General features: G+C 35.1%; 1 long non-coding RNA gene across 2 annotated transcripts; it reads right to left on the reverse strand.

The window, feature by feature from the left end:
* Positions 1-294: 294 nt before the first annotated feature.
* LOC138703315 (uncharacterized) lies at positions 295-4,550 on the reverse strand. 2 transcript variants are annotated; one of them, XR_011333092.1, is made up of 7 exons: positions 4,178-4,550; positions 3,133-3,323; positions 2,875-2,933; positions 2,667-2,726; positions 1,871-1,932; positions 1,642-1,768; positions 295-1,300 (listed from the first exon to the last, which is right to left on the reverse strand). It is a non-coding gene; the product is annotated as an uncharacterized lncRNA (long non-coding RNA). The 2 variants fall into 2 exon arrangements; XR_011333091.1 differs by having other exon boundaries at positions 1,642-1,932.
* Between the last annotated feature and the right edge of the window lie 23,419 nt (positions 4,551-27,969).

Consider the following 27,969-nt stretch of genomic DNA (forward strand, 5'->3'; position numbering starts at 1 on the left):
GTAGGGTGCCAAGTTCCCTTCTCCTTCCTTGCATATATCGCTCACCAGTAGGAGTAGGCCTAACATATTTCATTAATCAGACTTAAGATATGCTTGCTATATACAGTATTATTATTTAACAAACTGTAACAGTTTATTAAATTTTAGACGTGACAGTTTTTCTTCATTTCCTGAAAGTTTTGGAATTGGCATTTATGTTTTGCAAGGGAGCTGTTTCATTCACGCTAGGCCTAGTGATTCATGTATGCAAACATATTCATATCGTTACTTTTTATATATATTTCATTGCTTGGATCCCTCACAGTGATGTCTTAACAGGCTAAGATGATTCAAACACAAAGGTTTGATAAATACATTTTAAAAATTATGACCAGGTACACTGTAGGCTATTTAAAACAATAAAAATGCACTGTATCTGCAATTCAAATTTATTTTACATAAGCAAAATATGGTAAAACAACATTTTTCAAGAGGCACATTAATTGAAGCGTCGGCTGGAACAACGTTATAAATTATATTTGGTAAAATTTACAGGAGCTGCAAAAATGTGTATATGCGTACAACTTTGTTCTTATGAGGGTAGCAAACTTTTGAGTGGACAAATTTCACGTACTGCATTGATGGACAGTTGCAAGCCAAGGAGTATAGCAAGGTAACATGACATACAACATTATTACACGGAAACACACCGAATGAAAATTTTGTAACTTACAACGTTGTTCCAGCTGACGCTTCAATTGTATTCAGGTACTCTGTGAATGTGTACTTAAAGCAAGAGAGATGCACTATAGCTGCAATTAAATTTAAAATTTATTTATTTATTTTGTGTGAACAAAACACGACATTTTTCAGGAGACACAATAAGCATAATCATGTATTACATCCACTGTCTCATTATATATGCTATGGTACATGTCATATTTACAAATTAATAATATACAGGCTAATACATAAGAGTACATAGTAACTGTAATTAAACACAACACAAATACATATGCAAATACACAAAACTTGGAAAACTGTGGCAGAGCCAACTTCAGCTATAAGCCCCATTTGTTAGAGATCTGCACGGGCCATAATTCTTAGGCCCGGCCCGTCTCGGCCTGATCTGAACCAGACCCGAACCCAACCAGAAACCTTAGATTAGTTAATAATTATCACCTGACTCGAACCTAATCCTGAAGACTAGCAGATAAAGCAGAGGCCAGAGACCACAGAGATCAAGAACAGCTGCAAGAGATTATCACTCCATTAGAAGGATGAGAAGAAGTAATCTCCCAGTCATCCAGGTCAAACAAATCTGGTCAACAAAATTAAACATATTTTTTGTTAAAACATAAAGAATGGGTCATTATTGTAGCATTTACTTTCTGCCACTAATTGAAGATGTCTTTGTAGATAGACCATTCATTAAAGAGGAGGAAAAAGTAATGTAAAAACTCCAAATCTTACTTTTGATATTCCAAACCCCATCTCTTTGCAAACATGAGGATATGACTTACTTTTATTTCAAATCATTCTATGTTATAATGTTAGATTCCAACTTTCAACTAATGTATTTTTTAAAGAAATCACTGTAATAGTACTGAAGTTCATGAATTTCTAACATCTCAAGTAAAAGTAAGTCAACATTAAACTTACAGTTCACAGATGGAGAAAGATTTTTCAATGTGGCTAATGCATTCCTCAGGGGCTTGCTTTTTCTTTCTTTCTTTTTTTTTTAAGCATCCTTGGGGTGTAACTCGATCAGCTATTATCCCATTATCAGCTGAAATATTTAAGAGAGGGATATATGCTTATATTCAGATCTTTCTGAGTTTAGCCTACACTACCTACACTGAATAAACCAGTAATTTCACTTAAAACTTACTTTCATTACACTGTGAAAATACCCGTACAGTGGAAGACCTTCACCTGCTGCACCAGCTGACTCTGTAATATTTTAAGAGTGGAATTAATTCATAAGATATTTAATTCTGGAGAAAGATGATGTTTTATCATAAATGTGTGGACACTTCAAAGTCAGCAGCTGTAACAGTATTGTATTTTCTAACGTGCTATTAATCCAAACTCATTTTTAACAATAAGAAAGTGAAGCTGCAATAAAAAAGAGAGAGAGAGAAAACCAAGCAAATAGTTCTATTGTAAATAGAGTGTAGTCAGTTTCTGTTTTACCTTATGAAAAGATATTTTTCAGTTTTTCTGTACACAAAAAATCATTCACAAGTTTCAAAATGAGAATCCTCACGGTAAAATTGAAATACAACTTAACATAATGTGGCCTAATCTAATTACAAACCCATTACAGAGAAATCTCAAAATAAATTCTTCAGTTTAGTGTACTTTCTATTTTTAGGCCTACATTTATAAATTTCAAATTCCCACTCAAATCCCACATAATATTATAATACAATGATGTTTAGTTTTTATGACATCCATTTCTTGTGACCATTTCATCATTATGTACAAATTATATTTTAACATTTTTTTTTTTAACTTTTGCATCTAATTTATCTACTGCTTGCTGCAGATTTCATATAGTATGTGTGTTAGTTTTATTTTCAACATGTTGGCTGAAAATGTGTTTACATGTTACAGCTATTTCAGATTGGAAAAGGATCATACGTAGAATGTGAAAGAATGTTTTGTAGTATAAATCAAATTACCTGGAGATATTGTTGGGATGTCCAGTTTCACTTCAAAAACTAGAGAATTGCACTGTGAACCTGAATGGTAATAATAGAAATAATAGTATTATAAAGTAATACCGACATTAAATTAAATTTGTATAACAACTTTCAAGAATCTAATATTTTCTTTTATCTCTAAAGCTCATCATCTCTTCTTCTGACTCTTAATTCCTTACACACTAACCTCATTCGTGTTATTAGCTGCACTGGTATCAGTGGAACTTGGTTTAGTTACTACTTCGGCTGTAACAAAAGTAAGTAAATAAATAAATGAGTGAATGAATGAATAAATAAATAAAAAGAATTCAAACTTGTGTTATACAATTTCCTCTGCTTATTATGTAATAATTGTATAAATTAACATATAAGTGAACTTATGCATTGAATATTAATAAAAATCACTGAGAAATCACTCAATTGATAGGAGAATTAAATCACTTACCTTGGCTAAGTTTGGATTTGGTTTTGCTTCAGTTGGAGGGGCTCCAATTGTTTGTAGCCTGCATTGTCTCTCTGCAGCAGCAATTTTCTTTGTGTTCTTTTCCAAGAATTCAAATTTGCTTCTCAGCTGTTTTCAGGTCCTTGTATTTGTGCTGATGTTACTATATTCTTCCCATGCTTCATTCTATATTACTAAAAAGGAAGTAAAACTAGGTTAATTCCATATGCAACCTACAACATTAGAAGATATACTGTAATTCTCTTTTTCCCTTATCTAAGTTTCTATACTTAAATAAGCAAGAGCTTTTAATGGACGATTGTCAGTACAATATCAAACATGACTATACTGTACATAGAAACTTTGGAAAAAACTGAATATCTTCTGTTTCTGTGTTATTTTACGAGGTGTTGAATGTGCATTACAGTGAGTGATTATAGTCGAACTGGTAGCAGCAACAGATATTGCATTTTAGTGGAAACGTCTCTCCACCTCATGCTGTTCTTTTAAAAAATAATGTTAGGCCCTATCTGTGATCGAATGGTATTATAGGCCTAATACAAAATATCCGCCCATTTACTAACAGTAAAATACGTAGGCCTAACATACTGAAATATTGGTAATTTGCTAGGAACAGTGTACCTTGCTGTACTAATGTTGGTTAGAAATCCCAGGCCAAAAACAGCATTCATTATTATCAGTAACAGTGAACGTTTCTTTTTAAACGAGTTACTATGCCTTCGACCCATGATTTGAAGCCGTGAGTACATTATTTCTAAAAAAATTACCGAAATAGGCCCTATTCACTAATAATGTAGGCTATACAACAAACTGAAAGCACACTTAATATTAATTACAATACAAAAATAATTGCCACCTACACTTCTTGTGCAGTTACACATGAATAAAACAATGATTATGGAGTCCCAAACGCACTTTTGCTGGAACCCGCACCCGTCCTCTTTAGGCCTACTAATTAAAACCAAAATATTATCATATTGTAGGAATTATTACTATTCGAAAAGAAACATAACCTTTAAAATCTTACCTTTTGCTTCCATGTAAAGTTTCTTCATACAGTATGTGTAAGTTTCTGTTCTTCACTCTGTTATTTTCTTGGCTGGAGCTTCAGCATTATAATAAATAATAACAATAATGCTTACAATAAAACCTCAAAATAAATAGTACCATATAAACACGGAACATAAACATGAAATACGCGGGGAAAGGTATACCAACGCAATAAATTTCACTACATTTTCAGTAACTTCATTGCCAACGTAATAAAAATGTTACTATATCTTCCGGATAACAATCCTGCAGTTAAAATCCGCTGGTAGTACAGAACAAAATATTTAACTTCCAGATTGCTAAACTGGAGTATACGAATCTGGAGCTTTAACAGGCGATCGTAGTACAGGCCCTAAGACAGATGTTCTACTGGCTGCATCAGTGAACCGAAGGTGCGACACATATGCAGCCAGTCGCGGACCAAGGACACGCAGCAGGGGAGCCATGCAGCAGTACAACGTGGGAGCTCCTTTTGAGAGAATCGCCATCGACGTTGCTGAACCATTCCCGGCCACGGATTGAGGCAACCGCTACCTGCTATTCATCATGGATTAAGTTACAAATAGTCTTAGGTGTACGCGATTCCCAACCAAGAGGCTTCGGCGGTGGCAGACGCACTTCTTGACAACTTCATCTGCCGATTCGGATTGCGCCGGGAACTGCATAGTGATCAGGGGCGCAACTTCGAATGGAACTTGATGAGAGAATTGTTCGAGCGCTTGGGAAGCATAAAACCAGTACCACACCCTTGCACCCACAGTACGATAGCATGGTGGAACACTACATCAAAACCGACAAGGAGCACTTGCGGAAGGTAGTGTCTAACCATCAGCGATACTGGGATACCAGAGTCCCACTGTTCCTCTTTGGCTTACAGAGATTCCTTTCACTATACAACAGGGATGGCACCGGCAAACATGGCCTTCAGAAGAGAGCTGCGCCTGCATCGTGATCGTCCGTTTGGCACGCCACCCAGTGCCGACCAGCCTGCAACTGACTGCATAGCAGAACTGACAGAGAAGTTGAATGGTGTCCATTAACTGGTTAAATAGCACCTCAAGATGGCCAACGACAGGATGAAAGTGCATTACGACAGATTAGCCAACTAGCTGCGGGATTCCACGAGGACGCCCTGGTGTGGCTGTATCGACCATTGTCCCGGCATAGCTCAGTTGGAAAGAGCGCTCAGCGCGCAGAGCTGAGAGACGCTGGGTAAGTATTTCACATGTGTAATGCGAATTCGGAACTATAGGTGGAGTCAAAGCGCATTATCTAATAGGACAAACGCTGCACATCTAGGCAGTGCGAGCGCTGTTCAGCTATGTGAATCTAGTACACAATATGGGGAGTAAATGTTGTTTACAGTCTACTAAAAGTACACATTTTAATGATTCAGCGATTGATAACGTCTTGGCGCATGAATAATAATTATTAGATTCATATTTCAATCAAACTCCTGTATCTCCTTATGAGGAGCAGAGGACATTCACAAAGTGCCTCCATCGGACCCTATTTGTAGCCAACTTCTTCACTTCGCTCCATGTTTTCCCCTTCCTAGCAATTTCCTCCAAAACTGTTCTCTTCCATGTATTTTTTGGCCTTTCTCTTGTTCTACTATCCTGGGGGTTCCAATCCAAAGCCATTCTTTCTACTGTTCCATCTTCTTTCCTGATTGTGTACCCTATCCAATTCCACTTTCGTCTTTTGATTTCTACTGTGATTTCTTTCTGATTTGTTATCTTCTATAGTTCTGACTTTGTGATTATATTTGGCCATCTAATATTTAAGATTCTTCGCAAACATCTATTAACAAATGTTTGCAGTTTATTTTGTATAATTATACTAGTTTTCCATGTCTCTCAGCCATATAATAAGACTGATTTCACTTTACTGTTAAAGATTTTAATTTTTTGTAGATCTATATATAATATAAGATTTCCAACTGGACAAATGCACTATTTGCATTTTTTATTCGGTTTTTTTACATCCTCAAAGGCTCCACCATCCTTGTTACTTATACTACCCAAATGTTTAAATTCTTAAACAATATCAATGATATTATTATTTATTATAACTTTATCTTTATTTTTACTATTTAATCTCATTTCTTTATTTTTGTTTACATTTATTTTAGATTCATATTTACCATCTGATATATCTATATACAAAAAATTAGCCGCAGATGTTATTGGTGAAGGTGAATTTAAGTGCTCGTAAATTTGTGTGATGAAAACAGTGTTAACAAATGGTTGTACCAGTTCTCTAATCTAACGAAGACAAACTTCATTGTGAAAATAAACTAGAGTTTGTAAATGCCAAAGTGAATGCCACTGTCATTGTCTGGTGATAAAAACATTTGCTTTGCCAACACTGCTCTCGTTGTAAGGTAAGTGTGAATTAAATTGCTGAAAATGATACCAAACTTTTTTTGTCATAATATGTGAGCCATTCTCCATTTAAGCAATTATTTCTATCCATAGTCATTTTTAGAAGAAATTAGACTGCACATTAATAATTTTAATACACTATCAATCAATACAGGAGTATTTCTAATCAAATTGTTCATGTTGCTGGTATGAACTAGGTCTACATAATTAACTTTCCTGACAACTCCCTTGGTCAATTTATGAAAAATAAAAAATACTGACAATACAAATTAATACTCATAATTCTTGGTGTTTGCAGCATATTAATTTTCATGTTGTATGGTTTATCCGATAAGCAAGTTGTAATACAATGTTAAAATTGAAAAATACCGTCTATACTTATATAGTTTCTATATAATTGATTATAACATAAACGTTTTCGGCACTAATGTGCCATTTTCATACATTTGAAAATGACACATATTAGTGCCGAAAACGTTTATGTTATAATCAATTATATAAAAACTAGATAAGTATAGACGGTATTTTTCAATTTTAACATTGTACTATTTTAATTTTATTACACTATAAGTTGAGGCCTTGCAAACCCAAAGGAGATAAGTGACAAATTTAAAAAAAAAACTGAGTTTTGTACATCTAAGTAATCTATGAACCAGCGCCAATGCACAGCTAAAAGAGATATGTTCTTAACCAGTTTCTAGTAGTTCCAACAGTGACCAAAAATGACACAGGATTTGTGTCAAGACCCCATTGCAATTCTAAAGGAGCTCTGTGCAGCTGATTGCATTCAGTGGAAGGCGGACTAGTGACTGTTTTGTTGTATTTTTGGCGTAATTTTTGCTAATAATGATCGAGGAACCTGCTGCATTTATTGACGAAACGCAAATAAAAGTTTCCCGTAAGAAGTTAATGCACAAAGTACGTGTGAGTGGAAACTCATATGTAACTGGAAGTGGTAAACATATTCTAGAAAACCCACTTTCAAGTAAACAGGTAAGGTCAGGCAACATAATTTCATATTATATTTATTTGACATGTCTTTATTTTATATTTCAAATATATTATTATATCTACTGCTTCATTCATCCACATTCAAGACACCTCAGATGATATCATCTGTCTCTGGTGGAGGAAATAAGATGACATCGCGTTTACTGCGTGCAATCAACGTATTTCATCACGTCCAAGAATAAGATAGTGATTTGGAGTGACAACTGTTGCGGTCAGTTTAAAAATCGCATGATGATATTTCTGTACCTATATCTCATTGCCATGGGAATGACTGATAAGATGGAACAGAAATTTCTCATGGTAGGTCACAGTTTTGGTTCTGCAGTTTGTGATTTCGCTGTAATAGAACAACGTTGGAAAATTACAAGTAACAATAAAGTTCTGGAACACGTTGTTACAGGCATTGAAGACGAGAGACAATCTAGACCATTCAAGACTTTCTGCATGGGAGGAAAATTCTTTGACATCGATGAAGCAGCATCTCTGACAATCAACACATCTAAATTGAAAATCTCTAAGACTACTTGGATTATGGTAGAGAAATCAGCACCGGGTGTTGTGGAAATCAGAGAGTGTTTCAATGAAATCTCTGATTTCAAGTCGTACAAAGTTCTGATGCCAGGAGTCACAATGGAAAACATTGCCAAGGTACAAATTCAGCTCTTCCGGCAACAGCTGCTCTGTCTGCTATGAAGAAAGAAAACTTACGGAAAATGCTTCCTTACATAGACCAAGAAAATCGAGAATTTTTTCTGCACCTTTTCGCCTAAGTTGAAGGTTCTACCAAGGTTTGTATGCCTACTGCCATCAATGTTCATGACCTAAGAACATTAGTACAGGGTTGTTTCCGAACTCTGATAATGAATTTTTTAATGACCACATGTGCTTCAGGAATCACACCGACTGCTGAATTGCGGCTCGATTTTCTTGGGCATTGCTACTGTGATATACTGTGCACTATAATTATGAAATCACTCACTATTGGTTGTCACCTCGCGCCACAGGTCAGCTGTCGTGTGACTCCTGACGCACATGATATCATTCAAATTCGTTATCAGAGATCGGAAACAATCCTGTAGCACAGATAACGTTAATTTTTCTCTATTTTTCACTTTTTTCTAATACCAGCCAAACTTTAATCTGCATGGTTTCGAAAGATTGCACGGTACTTAGCTCTGTTCAATATATATATCGGGTTGCACTTAGCTTCTTTCCAAATATCTCAATTTCAAATACTTTTTGTGAAGTGTATGAGTAATTATAATCCTAAAAAAACACATGTAGTCAATAAAGCATGATTCAAAGTATATTAATAATTTTTTGCTACATGTTATATTAAAACCCGGAAGCATGAATCAGTTTTTACTTATTTCCCAAAAACACAATTTTGTCACTTAGCTCTTTTGGGTTTGCAAGGCCTCAGTTAATGGAATATTTCTAATCAAACTGCTCATATTGGTATGAACTAGACCTACATTATTTATTTTTCTGACAGCTGTCTTGGTTAATTTGTGAAAAAAAAAATATTTTCATATGTTTGAAATGTAAAGTGTGATTAGTTACTTCGTAATTTATAGGCTACATGTTAAGATTACTGTATCGTTCTTATTTTACTATTATCAGTACATTATGAGAAGTATCTTATGAATTATGATATAGGTAGTTGTTTCACTTAATTTTAGTTTTGTTGCTGGTATAGATTACAAACTAATTTTCACACAGGCCTAACTTAATGAAATTAATTTCTCTTCCAAAATGTAGACAATGCATTAACCCTTCAGTACTCGCGTGGATTACAATAGTAATCCATTGATATTTAATCCTGTATTACGTCACCGCCTGCAGCACTGCGTAGTTGAGCGTCAATGCAATCTCTCGTCACAGTCTAAGTGAGGCATTACTGGTGTTTAGACGTATTTGTCGCAACGCATTGCAAAGTTATACGGAGTTTTTTAAAGTAATACACAATTTTTCCGAGTGGATTACCATTGTAATCCACGCGAGTACTGACGTTATCAGATAAGTGAAATTGTTTTTATATGGTTTTGAGTGATACAATGCAGTAATTTTATGAAAAAAAAGTGTGATATCGTTCCATCCTCTTTGTAGTTGGCTCCAATGGGTATGGAAAATACAAGCAATATTTGCAAGTGGCTAGATGAAGATCTGGATGATGGCATTGAAAATGAAAGTGATGATGAAAGCAACAGAGAAGATCTTTTGAATGAATTTCACGATTCTAATTCAGAACAAGACAATGAGGAGGAGGGGGAGGAGGAGGAGGATAATGGTGATGATGATGAAAGACTAATGTCTATAAATGATGGAAACTGCTACACGGGCAGAGTCAACACGACAATTTGACAGATAGAACCAGTAGCTCAACAAGGGGAAGAAGAGCACAAAATATAGTGATTCATTTACCGGGCCCTAAAAGAGCTGCAAAAAATGCGCGGACACACACAGAGTGTTTTGACTGCTTTATTGATCAGGCAATAATCAATGTAATAGTAAGGTGTACTAATATTTATATTGAAAAAGTGAAGTGTAATTACGGACGTGACAGAGATTGCAAATTGATAAATGATGTTGAAATTCGAGCACTCTTGGGTACTTGTATCTTGCTGGCGCTTTGAAATCGGGAAGACTGAACGTAAGAGAACCATGGGATAAAAATGGCACAGGTATAGAGTCAATTTACCTGACTATGACCTACAATAGATTCCAATTTTTGTTACGATGTCTACTCTTTGATAACATTCATAACAGGCAGGAAAGGAAAGAAATTGATAAACTGGCTGCTGTACGTGAAGTGTTCGAGTTATTTGTTCAAAATTCACAAAGGTGCTACATTCCAAGCGAATATGTAACTATAGACGAGCAGTTGGTTGCATTGAGAGGACGATGTCCCAAGAAAGTGTATATACCTACTAACCAACAAAATATGGGATCAAAATTTTTGCTATGTTGGATGTGAAAACATATTACACTCATAACTTGGAAATTTATGCTGGTATTCAACCAGATGGTCCATTTCACCAAAGTAACAATGCACATGCAATGGTGAAGAGGCTGGTTCATCCCATCAAAGGAACAGGAAGAAATGTGACCACCGATAACTGGTTCACGAGCATACCTCTGTGTTTAGATCCTCTAGAAAATGACAAAATTACACTTTAGGAACCTTGGAAAAAAACAAAAGAGAAATCCCGCCCCATTTCACAACTAGTCAAGACAGGCAAGTTAACAGTACATTGTTTGGATTCAATGAAAACTGCACAATTATTTCGTATGTACCAAAGAAAAACAAAACAGTGTTATCAACCATGCATTATGATAAGGCAATGCATGAGGAAACGGGAGGAAGCCAGAAACCTGAAATAATATCATTCTATAATAGAACTAAATGTGCTGTGGATATCCTGGACCAGTTATGCTCGGCCTATGATGTAAGCAGAAACTCACGCCGCTGGCCTCTGACTATTTTCTTTGACTTACTAAAAATAGCAGGTGTCAATACTCTTGTTGTTTATTCTGGAAACAAAAAAAAAATTCTACGGAAAAACGTCCTAAAGACCCTTGCTCTGGACCTAATGAAGCCACTAATTTTCGAGCGTATCACCCAACAGACAATTTCAAGAGAAATAAAGAGAAGAGGAGACCAACTTTTAGGCATTCCACAAACAAGTGAAGAAGAAGGAACACGGCCAGAAGATATTGGTAGGTGCTATATGTGCGGTAGAACAAGAAACAAGAGCACAAGACAATCTTGTTTCCAGTGCTTGAAGAGAATTTTTCCTACTCATTCAGATGTAATTTGTTTGAACTGTGTAGAAGAAATGCATAGGTCTACTCAGATAATTGAATCAGATGTAGATTAGACTCACGTGTGTAAAGTGTGAACAGCAAACACAAAAATGAAAGTGCATCAATATCCTTCTTACAATACACAAAAACTTCTGCAAAATATTACAAGTGAAGTGAGAATGACAGTTACATCCCTGAATTTTTTCATTGCTACACCCCTGAGTGAGGTATTTAGTTATCAAATATGAAGTAAGAAAGGTCAGCAGTAGTGAACTTGCGTTTCCTGCGGGAGAGATTACATCAAGAGTTCAGGTGACCTTCAAACAGCGAGTGAGCAACAATGCTAGATATCCTAAATAATTATGATGATAGTGAACTAACTCATAATTATGGTGCAACAATAAATTATGACTCAAAGACACGTCCAGTGTTGAAATATTATGCAAACATGTCACTTGAATGCAATTTGTGTACTATAATATGTTTCATTATTAATATTTATATTTAATACGTTCCATTATGCGTAACATATCCATTCTCATTATTGTAATAACTGAAAACAATATATTTCTTAACATTTAAATCTAATTGCAATGTTTAAACCTTGTCTGTAAACAAAAACAAATGTGGATTACCATTGTAATCCTGGTGAGTACTGGTGTTACGAAATTTAACGCGAGTAACGAAGGTTTAAGTAACAACTCATATTACTCGTACAACTCAAATTAAAACGGGCGATTCCATGTCAAATCATCCAGAAATTTACAAAAATTACACCCCCTATACAGCTGCTTGTCTATGGTCATTAGGATTTATATTCCTATTTACTATTGAACGTTTAACAAGTGCATCCTTACCGATTTTCATGAAATCTTGTGAATTTAAGTTTTACCTAGATATGTGAACATTCCCAAAATTAAAATGAATTTGGCTGAATAATTCCAGAGCTGGAATTCGAAGAAGTCATGGATGAACATGCTCAGTTTTACAGTACTAAGTGACCTTTTACCAGACATAAAATGCCATATCTCCCATAGTTTTTGCGATAAAACTTTGATCTTTTTTGCATATGAAGCAGAAAAGTATACATTTTTAAATCTATGTGTTACATATTAAATACATTTAATTCCCTGCTCAGGAAATCGTTAACTATAACACTTCAAAACAAATTAAATGAATATGTATATTATTTTTTCCTAAAGATTGCCTCCCCATGGATTACCTTGAAACTTTAACAGTATCAGTACAAACCTGTATTTATGTCACACGGAAAAAATAGGTTGGAGAAATCATGGAGAGTGTGAAAATTCTCAGTTTTAAAGAAAACATAAACATAGACACTTACCAGTATACCAAGCTTAATGACTAAGTTATATAACGTATATTTTATTTGAGACACTGTGGTCAGACAAGCACGAGCCCTTGTAATGAAAAAAGGAAAGACTCTACCGCAGGAAACAATTGACAAAGTACACAGTTTTTATTTAGACGATGAAAACTCAAGAATAATGCCTGGGCAAAAAGACAAAATTAGCATCAGCAAAAATTTATATGGACAGAAACGTCTGCTTTTAAGCAACTTAGCAGAACTTCACTCTCTTTATAACTAATTGATTAAATGGCGATCTTACTCGTGTTAATTATGTAAGCATGTGTGACTTACAGCTGTTTCGGTGTTACTTGACACCATCCTCTGAGCCTACTAGATCTCGGCGCTATCTCAACTTCGCTGCCTGTTGTGTGGGTGCGTTGGTGTGATGAAGAGTTGTGTCAAATAGTGTGTGTGTTCTGAAATATGCCGAACACATAACTAATGCTAACCACACATAAAATAACATGAATACATATGTGGAAATCCTACACATACAACCCAAAAACCAAGAACTCAACGCACTAGAACAATATGAAATATACAGACACACTAAAACACACTCTAATCAAATTCTCAAATTCTGAACACACAGATCAATTTCAGAACACACACACTATTTGACACAACTTTTCATCACACGAACGTACCCCCACAACAGGCAGCGAAGTTGAGATAGCGCTGAGATCTAGTAGACTCTGAGGATGATGGCAAGTAACACGGAAACAGCTGTAAGCCACACATGCTTACATAATTAACACGAGTAAGATAGCCATTTAATCAATTAGTTATATTCAAGTGTTAAAAATAGTGTACGAAAGATTTAACATGGACTCTTTATAACATCAAATTTCCTCAAAAAAAGATAAGCTTTTCTAAATTTGCTACTCTGGCCGAAATAATGTGTAATTGTAGGAACATCAGGGACACATTCTCTGAGTGTGTGTGTGTGTGTGCACTATTCATCAAAATGTGATATTACTCCTAAATGCCATTCCTATTAAAGAAACATATCACGATTTAATCAAAGTTATTACCTGCAACACAAATAATAGAACCTGTATGCCCCGATTTTGTGACAAATGTCCCACAAGTTCTTTGTTTCATAATCATCTGGAAACGGAGTTTGAAGATTTTGATCCTGATGACACATTTCAGTACAGTCAATGAGTGTCAACTGATAGAACAAATCTCATTTTTCAAGAAGTAAGTACCCTATCAGAACTTTGTGAATCCCTAATTCAGAAAATTGAGAAGCTTATACCCCAATCATTTATTTCTCAATCCGATTCTGATTAATTAAAAATGAGAAAATAAGCCCTTGATGAGGGATAAGTATTAATATTAATGAACTTCACTGAGAACTACAGTTTTGTTGTTGAGGATGAAGCACAGGGATTCATTGGAACAATGGTAGCTGCACCCTTTGCACTGTAGTTGTCTACTGCAAAATTAATCAAGATTTGCAATCAAGAAGTCTGTGCATTATTTCTGACGATCTAGATAATGATGTGGCTCTAGTATATCAGACTCAGAAGATTGTACTAGACATTTTGAAGTCAGAATTTCCTGAAGCTCCTCTAAATCTTATTGAATATTTCACAGATGGATGTGCTGCACAATACAAGTATTGTTGGATTTTTAGACATTTCTGCTACCATAAACAATAGTTCAAGATGGAGTGCAATTGAGGGGTTTGGGGGAAAAACCAGGCAGCTCCAATTTAGTACTTTTCGAGATAATTAAGAAAAACTCTTTTAAAAACTAATAATGCTTCCTCTAATGTTCAAATTACCACATAAAATGGTAATTGGCATAAGTAAATAATTGTTTAAGTTACAGATGATTTTAAAATTATTTTTTAGGATTACAGAAATTTTGAATTTGTTAGAGCCACCTTGTTATTCCACCAAATACAGATACTTTCAATTTTTATTGTAATTTGAAACATTACTTTTAAGTAACTTTAATTTTTAAAAGTTGATAGCATACGTAGGTGTTGTTTGACAGTCAAGTATATAAAAATGTGAATATACAGTATTTTCGTTCTCAATTATCATTAATGATCAAATTCAGAAGTCCCAGTTTGACGTGTATTTGAGTCGCACAGTAAACTCTCATAAAATGGTATATGAACTGGTGGCACATACTGACATGCCAACTTCATGGCATGTTTATACTTGGCTGCTTTCATCTAGAGATGTTCTGGATATTATATTTTGTGGTATATGAGGGAAGAACAGCCATCCTTGTACATATTAGGAAAGTCAAGAAATAAAGTTGCATTCAATGATTCACTACACCGAACAACCTGCTTATGTCGCATGTTATACTGAAATAGTCTGTAAGAAGAAATCATGAACTTGACATTTCTAGTGTTATTTAGTAGTTCCTTATAGCGGCTTTCGTAACATTCACTGAAATTCTTCAGCATATATTCACTTACTGGAATGACTTCAAACTTTTTGGAGCTGTCTCTGACGACTTTATACCAGTCCTGCGGAACATATATTCAACAAACTGTGATTCAAAAAGTCCAAATGAGCGATCACAGGGGAGAAAACTGTGACTCGGCTCTGAAAACATGTGTGTGATGGTTTGCTGCCTTGCTGCACCAATGTGAATAAATATTGCACAATAGTATGGTTTTCATTTTGTGCTGCACAGTTGTCTGAAAACATGAAAATATTCTTTACAGATTTCTTGCAAACTGTAGCAAAGAAATGATCAAGGAAACTAATGACTTCATTGGGACTCTTTTTACCCGTGCTTTCATCATGCATGTCGAAGTAACTTTTATGAGTGCTGCTTACATGTATGCAAAAGCTGTAAAGTCATAGCTGTCTGCTGTACAAAACATTCCCTGATGATATGGTAGGAAGATACATATTCTGCTGAAAATCAAAGCAGATGGTTTCTACAGTTTCATCTGTCTTAGACAACGATGACTTCTCTTTCAATTGTAAATAGAAGAGGTCAGCTTTCCTAAGATGTAAGTCTTTCTGAATTATAAGGGCTCTTTTTTTTCTTCTTCAGTTTGACATTTTAACATCTTCTTTTCTAAGATATAATACTTTTGACAAGTGTCACTACGTGGATTACGAAAGGATACATTACTAAAGTTTGTAGTGAAGAATATATAGTAGAAGTCACAGCTCACTTTATACTTTACCTCCAGCAAATGCAGTTTTACACACTATCACTTCAAATGAACGTTGGCGAAACTAAAATAAATAAATAAATTAATTAATTTAATTTAATTAACGAATGAATGAATGAATGAATGAATGAACGAACGAATGAATGAATGAACGAATGAATGAACGAACGAACGAACGGATGAACGAATGAATGAATACTGCAGTATGAAAATATCATTCCATGTAGGCATTAGGTTTTACTTTTGAATTGGCATTTTGAATTATATTGAATAATTTAACCTGTTTGCATTTAATTATTTTGCTTACCTTATATAAAAATATGTGTGCACACGAGAAATGCCACTTTTAACATGGCGTCGTTGCACAGCACGAACAGTTATCAGGCCACCCAAATATGCATCTTGCGTTTCTTTTGTATTCTTATGTCATCAAATGATTTCAGCATGTCCTTTTGCACTTGGTTACCAGTTAGTTTCTGTTAACACTGGCGCTTGCACGTAAGTCGGATCAGTAGCAACTGCTTGCCTTCCCCGTTCACGTATGATTTACCTGCATTTCTAGTTCCTTTCTTGTATTTGATAGCCAGCCACCGTTTTGGATTACGTTTTCTTTTCTTTTTTAACGAATCTGTACTGGAAGTTTCATCACTAGACACACTTTCATTTGGATTATAGCCACTCTCAGAAGAGAAAAATCACTCTCACTAGTCTCAATGTTGACTACTAATGTGCTACTAATATAATACTGATAACAATGGATTAATATTAACCTTCTTATTTGTCTTTTAAGCTGTAATAATAGTGCTGTTTCCTTTTGACAATAATGTAAAATTTTGGTGAAACAACAAGGTGGCTCCTGGATCTGCCTGCTTTTACCGCCAAACAGTAAGCATGTACAGAAAGAGGCAGGTGCAAAATGCATTAGAACTGTGAATGTAATTCTTGGAACTACCTGGTTCTTCGACCAAACGATAGAGCGTATTTTTTTCTTCCTCCCTACATAAATAGCTCAAAAATGAAAAAAATTGAGCTTCCTGGTTTTCCCCCCAAACCCCTCAATTGGTCTTTCTTTGCAACAAACCATGATAAATCTCCCTGTGATGGAATTGGCGGCACTTTAAAGAGACTTGTTACAAAAACAAGTTTGCAAAGACTTTATAAGGATCAGGTAACCACAGCATGAATTTTGCCAGGAGAACCTGAAAGGAATTACAGGTTTCTACGTTTCCAAAGAACATGGTACAGATTCGAAAATTTCTCTGTGGACTCTCTGAAAATGCAAAAACTATTCCCGATGCACAATCCATGCATTAGTTTGTCACACTGTCACCAATCCAGATTGGAGCAAACCGATTAAGCTGTGATATTGAGTTCAGTATAATCTATGATTTCTCTTTGCTTGTACAAGTGATGCCAGAATGCTATGTGCATCTCAATTGCTATGTTGCATGCATGTATGATTCCCATTGATATGGGGGTATTGTTAACAGAGTCAACAATGAAGAGGAAGATGCTACAGTTAGGTTCATCCATCCTCATGGGCCATCTTCATCCTTCTATTTTCCTGATAATGAATTTGTGATGTTTCGTTTCCTCACATTTTGTGTGAAGTGTATGTCACTACAGTGACAGGACGTACTTACTCTTTAAGCGAAGAGTCTTGTAAATTGGTGGAAGAAAAATGCTGTTTGTATAAGAAAGGAATGAATCATTAATAATAACGTAGGGTTGATGTATTTCGCTGTATGGAACAGTTCCTGACAGCACAATTATGGGTATTTTAATATTAAAACAAATGAAAAAAAATTATTATGGAAAACATTCAACTGTAACTCATAATTTTATTATTTCAACTTACATATGTGGCATAATCAGCTATTTATATGTTCATTTCTCCTATCTGCAAGAGTGTTTTGTAAGTAGCTTCTATGTTTAAATAATTATTACTTGATATTCCAGTAGTCTGAGATAATTTTCTTATGTATTATTTCTAAATAAATAAAGGATGTATAAAAATTAAATATTTGCACCAAAAGTTTATTCCTCTTCTGTATGTATATCAACATCAGAGGAAATCACAATTTGGAAGGAGAGAGGGCGATGAGAGGAAAGGGGTGTGTTATTCATTTCTACAATTTGGTTTTCTTCCTTGCTGAAGTAATACTATTTGTAGATTATGCAATAATTTTTTCGTGCATTCTCACAGGAAGGCATGTGTTCAAAATTGAGATTGAATTTTAGTAAAAAATTGCACAATAAATTTAAAAAACACCTACAATTAATTTTTTTACTTGGTTTGTGCATTCTTAAACTATTGATATGAAAGAATAATCAGAAAAAAATTTCATAAGCCTGCTATTATTTCTCTAGAAGCAGCAGTTATTTTTCTGAATTTGACAATCGGCATCCAAAAAACGCATTCGATCATATTTTCTAAAATTACTGCTAACAGAATAAACAGAAAGTAATAAAAGTTGGCTAGAAATCATGAAATGAACCAACGAACAAGTGCACAAAGTATGAGCTAAAAACTAGGTAGGTGGGTGTAATTACCTGGATGATTTGACATGGAATGACCCAAATCTGATAAGCAAACGTTCTGATGGGGCTGATAAAAAATTTAATTTTTTTCTTCCACCATGTTAATAATGTCAAAAGAAGTGCTTATACAAACTTTGGCCACTCGACCGCAATTACGAGGCCGTCCAGAAAGTGATTTTCCCTGGGACCATTTATAGAAAAAATCACAATTGCATACAATATTTATTGAAACAAATACAGCAATTGTTGTGCTATTTGTCAACATATCCACCACTGGAACTGAGACATTTGTCATACCATAGGATCAATTTTTGTGTCACAGAAGTCAGCCGCATCAGATCGGAACCTGCGTTTGACTACGTATGCAACTCTCTCTGTTGATCCCATGATATGAGAAATGTCTCAATTCCAGTGGAAAATATCTAAAAAATAGCTCAACAATTGCTGTGACCGTTCCAACAAATGTGGCCAATAAAATTGTGTTTTTTTTTTTCTGTTAGCGGCTCCTGGCGAACTTATTTTTTACGGCCCTCGTAATTGCGGTCGAGTGGCCAAAATTTGTATAAGCACTTCTTTTGACATTACTAACATGGTGGAAGAAAAAAATTTAAATTTTTTATCTGCCCTCATCAGAACGTTTGCTTGTGAGTTTAGTAAATCTATTATATGGTAATTATTGTTTTTACTAATTTAAAATATAGCAATTTTTTCTATTATTTTCTGTGGAATAATTTAGGCCCTACTCGTTTCTTTTACATCTGATGTATCGTTGAAGTTGTTATAGTATCCATTCAGTAGATATAGGTAAGCCTCGTTGTAGATGACATAAAGTGCCAGTTGAATTTCTGTCAAATTTAATCATTACTGTAAAACAAAAGATAACAGCTTAGTTGCATGTTGCATTTGAACAAAAAATATCTGCATTTCATTGTAATGTAAACAACATGTATGGAAAATATCAATTTTCACTCAAATTTCCATTCCTCTATTGCTACAAAGCTGAAGAATGATGATTATATTTATGTAAGACTATGAAATATAAAGCTTAAAGGAGCAGTCCGCGATAAAATTAAGTTGGCTTTAATCAAACATGTTTTTCAATCTAAGTAGAATGTAATTTGCCGCATGTCAATGCGAGGCATGGTTCTTGAGTTACTGACTCCGCACAAATACTTGTGACGTCACAGCCACTGAACTGGTGTGATTGCGTAGTAGACCGAGAACATCGGCGAGTGCAGCGCAGCGCTTTGTATTAAAATAAATAATCTTCTCTCGCCGTAGTAAATGTGAACAGAATTTCGGACTTAGTTATGATTGTGTGAAGTCATGTTTTGCTTTTCATTTAATCATAAAACCAGCACATACCAATATTGCAGTTTTATGTAGACGTATTTTCTTTTATATGAACGATTTTGAACTACAGTAGACTAAACAGAAGAAATTGTATCGTAATACAGTTTAAAATGCCGTGGTGTTGTGATTTTTCGTGTTCAGAGGGAACAACAAAAAAGAACATGAAGAAGAGGTATCATTTCATGTATTTCCGAACAGAGAAAAGTTACTGCAAAGATTTAAAACATGGGTGAAGAAAATCAACAGAAAAGGATTTACACTATCGAAAACTACTGTTGTGTGTTCCAATCATTTCCGTGAAACTGATTTTGAAGAATCGTCTTTACTAAAAAGACGTTTAATGAAAGACAATGGAACTCTTATGAAAATTAAGAAAACTTCTGTCCCTTTCCTATTTTTGAAAGGAGCATCTCCCCAAGACAGTTCTGATCTACGCGCTCCTCTGCTTATAAATGAAAGAAGGTCGTCGAAGAAGCAATAGCAAGTTGCAGTGATGCACCTATAGCTGAAAATATTGACGTGTGTATAGTTCTCGTTGAGGCTGAAAATTCACAGGAATCTAATATAAACAAAGCTGTGCAAGTGTGAGATAGGGTGCGAGACGCTAAGAAACTTCAAATTCTAATTCATCAGGTTCCGAGGACGATGCACATGAAACAGAAAGTAAATAGGGAGTAATTTTTTTTTTTTTTTTTTTTTTTAAATTCTGGTCAGCGTTACAAATTTTATTTTTCTTCTGTAATATTTGTCATTCCTCTTTTACAAATATTTGGTAGAAATAATAGGACCATTGTTGAAAGTTAATGCAGTGTGCCAGAATGCCCGTAATTGGGAGTGGAAGTCCGAACAGAGGTGAAGCATAGCAGTGAGTTCTGCGTTATACTTGTGTGATGTAGTTATACTGCGGGCTATTTTATCTGTTATGGTGGCTATACTGTTCGGTTTTATCCATTGTGAACTCACCTCTATCTTCTCCTCCGCTGATTGGAGGAACGAGTGAGACGCGGTGAGGCTCAGGTGGGAGACCGGGCGGACGGCAGTTTGAGAGAGAACTCGACAGAGTCCGGGGGACAGGACTTCGTGAGGGGACTCGGGGAGTCCAGGTGCATAGGAGCTCGAGAGGGGACTCGAGCGAGCTACGACAAAGAGAGAGAGAACGGCCTATCTCCGACCTCTGCTGAAATATTCGTGGACTGGGTACTTCGTCATGGCGGCGGTCGAGTGTGACCAATGGTTCAAATAGGAACGACTTTGATTGTGTGCTACGTGCCATTTTTAGAACACCGTCTGTGGATCATCGTCATACAGACCTAGGGATGGTCTGTTTCATTTTTCACAGTGCAGCTATCATCGTATTCTACATTACGAGGGACGGTTAATGTCCCTAAGCCGACAGTGAAGTTTCCAAGACGGCGCCACTCCGTGATGACGTGTTCTGCATGGGTTTGAAACTCAGCTCAGCTAAATGTTGGACTATTGAACTTTATCGGGGTTACTAGAGCACGAGTGTTTTCAGGATTCTATTCTAATGGCCATCCGATCATTTTCGTCATACAGTAATATTTCCCATATCCATTTCTAGTTTAGATATTAGTTGTCTCTCTTCCCCCTTCCCTCTCTAAATTATATTGTACTAGATTTATGTCTATTCTTTAATGTTGCTATATCCCGTGTCTGGGGATATTTGCGTTATTGTCCTTAATCTGTATATTTATATTTTATTATCTCTCTCTACTTTGTTCTTTATTAAATTATTATAATTATGATGGTACTTATTTGGTATTATTGTGAAAGGTAACCAAAAGTCCTTATGGCTACGATCCTCTTTCCCTTCCTGGGTTTTACCCAGGCACGCCTACACGACACTTGTGTGATATAAAATACAAATTGTTTGAAAATTTTTCAAAAACTTTACAACTATGTTTCATCGACAAGACAACATTTTATAAAATAATTTCAAAATTCGTAGAACCAACAGTCAAATGTACTTATTTTCAGATCCATGAACAACTTATCAATTCCCTAAAAGATAAAAACGTGCAAATCACGGTGATGGCCACCTAGTTACAGTGCAAAATATGTGACTTACAGTGTAATGGACCTCGATTCAGATAAGATTATGGACTTCATAGTTCTGCAAAAAGGTCTAATTGTAGGCGAAGCAGCATGCGAAAATGTTCTAGATCGCCTAAAAGAAAAAATGAACATTACCCTCTTTCTATTGGACCGCCATAGAGAAATTAAGAAATTGATAAGGACCAAATATGAATGGATGGGGTATCAATTTGACATTTGGCACATAGCAAAAAGCTTAAAGCCGCCGCACAAATGTGGAAAGAGAGCATCATAAATCACTTATGTGGTCTTGTGCTACATGTGAAGGTGATTCTGACGACTTAGAAGACATTCATTTCTGTATGAAATCATATTTGTAATATATACGAATGGGGAGAAACAGAGACATAATAAAACATGTGCACACATTCACCCATATAATAGTGAGAGGGAATGGATCGAACCTGGATCCAGCGAATACAATGCTCTGAAAAAGTTGTACGTGATCCTGTTCTTTTAAAATACCTAAATCAGACTAATCAATTTTGTCCCACCAGCAAATTTGAATCATACCATAACGAGAGATTGCTTTACACTCCTAAGAGAAAACACTTTCCATATGGTGGAATGGTAACAAGAACTATGATTGCGATAATGGACCATAATTACAACGTGAAAAGAGATGTAACTGGCTCCAGACTCCAATACTCTAGCCACTAAACGATGGGTGGAAGACAAAACATACAACTGGAAGAAAAATGCATGGAGAGAAGTTACTATACAGAAAAATGTCTTGGAAGTAGTTCTGGTTATCAACTGCCGCAATTCGATGATCCACATGTTTTAGAGGTTCCCCCAAACATAGCTTCGTGCCTAAACCGTGTGACTCAACAACTATGACGCAATAGAATAATATAAACCATGTACAGTACTAATTTATTGTTGAAGTGAGATAAACACGTATTTGCAGTCCATTCATAACGAATATTTCACGTCTCACATACATTCACTCACTCAGTGAAGGCGTTGACTTAAGTTATAATGGATCGACATATTAAACCTCTTCAGTTTGAACCCTTACCAGACCCAAGTTGTTCTAATCACTATGAGTACGAAATTCAAAATGGGTAAGTTATTATTATTATTATTATTATTATTATTATTATTATTATTATTATTATTATTATTATTATTATTATTACAGTATATACATGTGATAGATCCTAAGTGTGTTAATAATAACTGTCTGTAACGTATGGATATATATTTACTCGTTCTACGCTATGTCAAACGGAACTACAACGCAGTCTTATGAAGCGATCAGTGGTTATGACGTCAGAGCTTGCAGTAAGACCTTTAATATTTCGCAAACTAATAGGCGTAGAGCGATGCGACAAACGTCGTTAATCCAAGGATTACTTTGGTAAACATCCTATAATATAACCGAAATATGGAATTTTATCACGGACTGCTCCTTTAAATAATGATTTTTTTCTAGGTTGATGGCAGTGAAAAACATAAGGAATGTGAAGCATCCATATTTATTAGGGCAAAAAAACAAAACAAGTTCACAAGACACAGGGATCCACATATTAAAGATGGATTAGCCACAGAAATTCAAACCAACTTTACTCACAGCCATGCACTAAAAAATGCAGAAGCATGGTGTTAACTTAAACGAACTTCAGAAACAAAGGATGCTTTTCTTCAATACTTTTCAGATGGTAGAAAACATTTTATTTATTTATTTTCATATCTGTTACTAAGTTTGTGTTATTCAATTAGCAATCACATTTTATTATTTAATATTATTTCAGGAATGTGTCCTACTGATGTGATGCGCTACCATAAGTCATTAACAATGGCAGATGATACAGAGACATTAGCTGACAGTAGTAAAAAGCCTCCGTCCACTGGGTGTATGTCCTTCACAACGTTTGGATAAAGAACCACTTTGGTGAGCTCACTCCAGGACCAGATTTTTTTAGGTATTATCTACGATTTTTTTGTATTGTATTTATATGTATTTAACAAATGTTACACATATATTTCCAAAACTGTTAAAAGGTATGCTGCTTTTATGACTAATTTAATTTATTTACTTTCAGATTAGCAGAAGAGAAGAAAATTATTAAACTCCTGAAAGAAGGCCACATGATATCAATTGATGCAGATCCATTTGTGTTATGCATTGTAACACCAATAATGCAAAGGAATAAAAAATCATTGAACATAAAAGAATCTTCCTTTTTGAACACAAGTAGTTCATGTGATCAGTCAAACAGTGCTTTAACTATTGTGTCTGTGGCCACAAAAGTTGGTGCTGTTCCTGTAGGAGTTTTCATTCATGAAAGTCAAGATGAAAATAATTATAAAGCCAGTCTGCAGCACTTGTAAACTTTATGGGATGAAGTTACAACTCCATTAATTGAGAACTTTGTGACAGATGACAGTTCATCTTTAAAAAACGCTCTCCAATCTTTCTGACCAAGGGTGAGGCAACTGCCTTGTCAGTTCCGTGTGATGTAAGCTTTGTGGCGGTGGTTGTGGGATAGCAGACACATGATAAAAAAAGATGACAGGAAACCATTAATGTCCCTATGTCGAAAGATAATGTATGCCACTGATGAAGCAGAAGCAGAAATTGCTTTTCAGACACTAGTGACTGAAACCAGTCAAAATTACAGTAATTTTGCAAATGTATCCATTTTGTTTCAAAGGCGCTTTGAGTTGTGTACTGCTCATCGAATTGCTGTACATACACGAAATAACAAATATGCAGAAGTTACATTTCGCATTGTTAAAGATATTATGCTAACAAGATTGAAAGAATATAATCCTAAAGTTCTTCTGAATTATGTTACAGTTATGTTGGAGAAATATTACAGCTTAAGGCTCTTAGATGCTGCATTTGGAAGACTAAAAATGCACTATCTGATTTTCCAAAAACATCAAGACAAGGGAATGTCTATTGTCCAGTCTGATCCTGAGACTGTGCAGCAAGTGACACTACATAGTTTTTGTGTAAAATCACTTGAGGATGCAACAAAAACATATTATGTTGAAAGTGACATTGGCACATGCTGTTGTATAGCTGGAAACAGAGATGCATTTTGCAAACACCAAGCAGCAGTGCATATCAAATTTAGTCAGTGTTTTCCGAATTCCCCAGAATTAACTGCGACTGATAAGTTTTTGCTATACAAGATGGCAGTTGGTGCTGCAGGGGAAACAAAGCAGAGCTTCTTCGCTTCCATGATGGAAGTTGTTGAAGAACCACACACTAGTAGTATCGGTACCGAAAATACTACACTAGATAGAACACAGATCTCCTCTGAAGTCCAAGAAGAAGATATTCCAATGCAATGTGTCACACCTGTTTATGACACTTCTGAATTCTATGCTGAGCTGACCGGATGAAAGAACTACTTAGCAGCAATGCAAGTGATTCAGGGTTGATGAAGACTGCAAATAAGTTCTTTCACAGATTTAAGCAAGTTCGAACAGCAATAATTTCATGAGCATTACGGCTATTAATAAGAGGAGAAAAATAAAATTACAGCCTACCTCAATCTGCAGAAGAAGGGAAGGAGCAACTCGTGGCTGTGGTCATCAAAGATCAGGACGACTACCTAAGGAGATAAAAATTCGAAGGCAAAAGACAACCCATTCTCCGGGAATTAATGTAGGTGCCAATCAACCAAATGCAAAAGGTCATGGAACAGGGCACTGAGTGTATGGCAATGTTTGTTTATTCCTTTAAACACATTGTGTTGTTTGCAAATGTAGTATGATATTTTGTTTAATTGTATTTTACTGTTCCATGTTTGAATTTCTATTTTCCATTTAAATTGCCATGTCTATAGAAGAAATGCATTTCTCCCCCACTTTATTCTTAATTTTTCTTTAAAACGGTATCTAAATCTGAACCGGTATACGTTGATATTATTGCTGTTACTGTAGATGATGGTGACAGACCTAATTGTCAAATATAAGATAAACAGTATGATGGAAATAAGTTTGCAATAAATATGTAACAAGTGTGAGCAGTAGGCCTATTAGATATTTAGTAGAAGTATAACATTTTTATTGTAACATGTTCTGACAACTTCGCATGCAGAAAAAAAAATTATGGCATTTTATGGCTATTTTAATGTCTTAAGTTTTCATACCTCAAACTGATTATATCACTTATACAACGGAAAGATCGAAAACGTACAGCTAAATAATTTTTATAAGAAGTTAGTGATAGGACTTGCCTATATAATGTATATACCTATATAAAACGCATCAAATTTCTCCGCCAACGCGGTAAATAATTTGGCGGCCGTTACAGAGCCTTCGACTGCCAACTACAGTCCAGCAATCACTGTGACAAAATTTGTTGTGAGGTTTACTTTGTAATTCAAGATGGTAAAAGGGGATATAATATTTATATATTTAGGTCTATGTACTTTAATTAGGCTAATGTAATACATGTTTTGTAATTCAATATCGTAGGAAGCCGATAATTTATCCATTAAAATATTAAAAAATGCAAAAATAATAGCCGACAGACGTAAATAATTTGTCGCTGTTACAAACTCTTCGACTGTCCAACACAGTCCAGCAGTCACGGTGACAAAAGTTTTTAGGCCTAACATAAAACGAATTAATGTAACACAATGGTTTGCGAAATATAGGTAGGTAATTTGTAATTCAGCAACGTGAAAAGTTCATCACTTATCCATATATAATTATATAGGTTACATAGCGTATACTGTGTGTATAATATATATATATATATATATATAATAACGATTTACCTCTATTTGTCGTAAACAAAAACACTGATACTTCGTTTTTGTTACTTTTTATAACGAGTCGAAAATATGGACAGATTGGCAGTTCGAATACGTCTATTAGAAAACAGAATTTAATGACTACTGTACCAGTGTTAGTCGAATTCTCGAATAGAAATTGCACAAATTCAAATAGGCTAGATTAGATACGAAGATCTCATAAATGCCATATTTCTTTCAAGCGCGTCTTCTAGTGAACGTTGTGCTTTGGCTCCACACATGGTTGCGAATTCGCATTACATATATGAAATACGCTTCCCAGGTTCGATGCCAGGTGCCGGAACGAATTTTTCTCAAATTAATAGGTAATAAACATTGACTACTAACACTAATAGTAGTCGTGATTATGCAATGAGGATGGCGGCACCTCATGTATGAATATATATATATATATATATATATATATATATATATATATATATATATATATATATATATATATATCAGTGGCGAAGCTACATTCATGCAACTGTGTATTCTAAAGTTCATTCCTTATATTTTTTTTGTAAATAAACTCCGGTCGGCGTGTTTTTCGCTCTGAAAAGATGTCGATGATGCGTTCTTTGAAGATGTCGTCCCTGGAAAGACTGTTTAACAAACCCTTCTCAATAGCCAGAGTACTCAAATTGCTCAGTCTAGAATATGACATGGAGTTCCTTAAAAATGTCTTAACTCTCTTCAATGCACTCATACTTCGTTCACTCGACGCAGTAGATACAGGGAAGGTGAGAATCAGTCTTATGAGTCGCACTGTTTCTTGATAGATTTTTTCTAGGCCATTGTTCAAAAAATATTTCAGCAACAAACCTGCAGGCAAATGCTTTTTTTTGGTCAGAATAAACGTTTGTGAGTTCATTTTGAAGCTGTTCACTGTCAAAGTATGGATACTTTTTTACCAATGCACGGAACTTAAATGACGGAAACACTAGTCTATAAGCAGGGAACAGTTTTTCATCAAGTAATTCAACAAAATTAAAGTTTTTAAGATCTTCAAATCTCGATTCCATCTGTGTCACTATGGTATCAATTATTTCAAAAGCTAGGACTTGTAGTGTCATAAATGATCCTGATCCTGCCTCATTGTTCAGTGCCTTAGCATCTTTGATGCACTCCTCAACAGTTTCCTGATTTCTAAGAGATTTTACATTCGTTATAGCAAGTTTTACTTCACGATTGCAAATGCTGATATTTGATGTACTTTATTTGCAACACACTGTATAATTGGTCAATGTAAACAAATATGTT

This window comes from Periplaneta americana, chromosome 7 (assembly GCF_040183065.1).
Source record: "Periplaneta americana isolate PAMFEO1 chromosome 7, P.americana_PAMFEO1_priV1, whole genome shotgun sequence".
Classification (NCBI taxonomy): Eukaryota; Metazoa; Arthropoda; class Insecta; order Blattodea; family Blattidae; genus Periplaneta; species Periplaneta americana.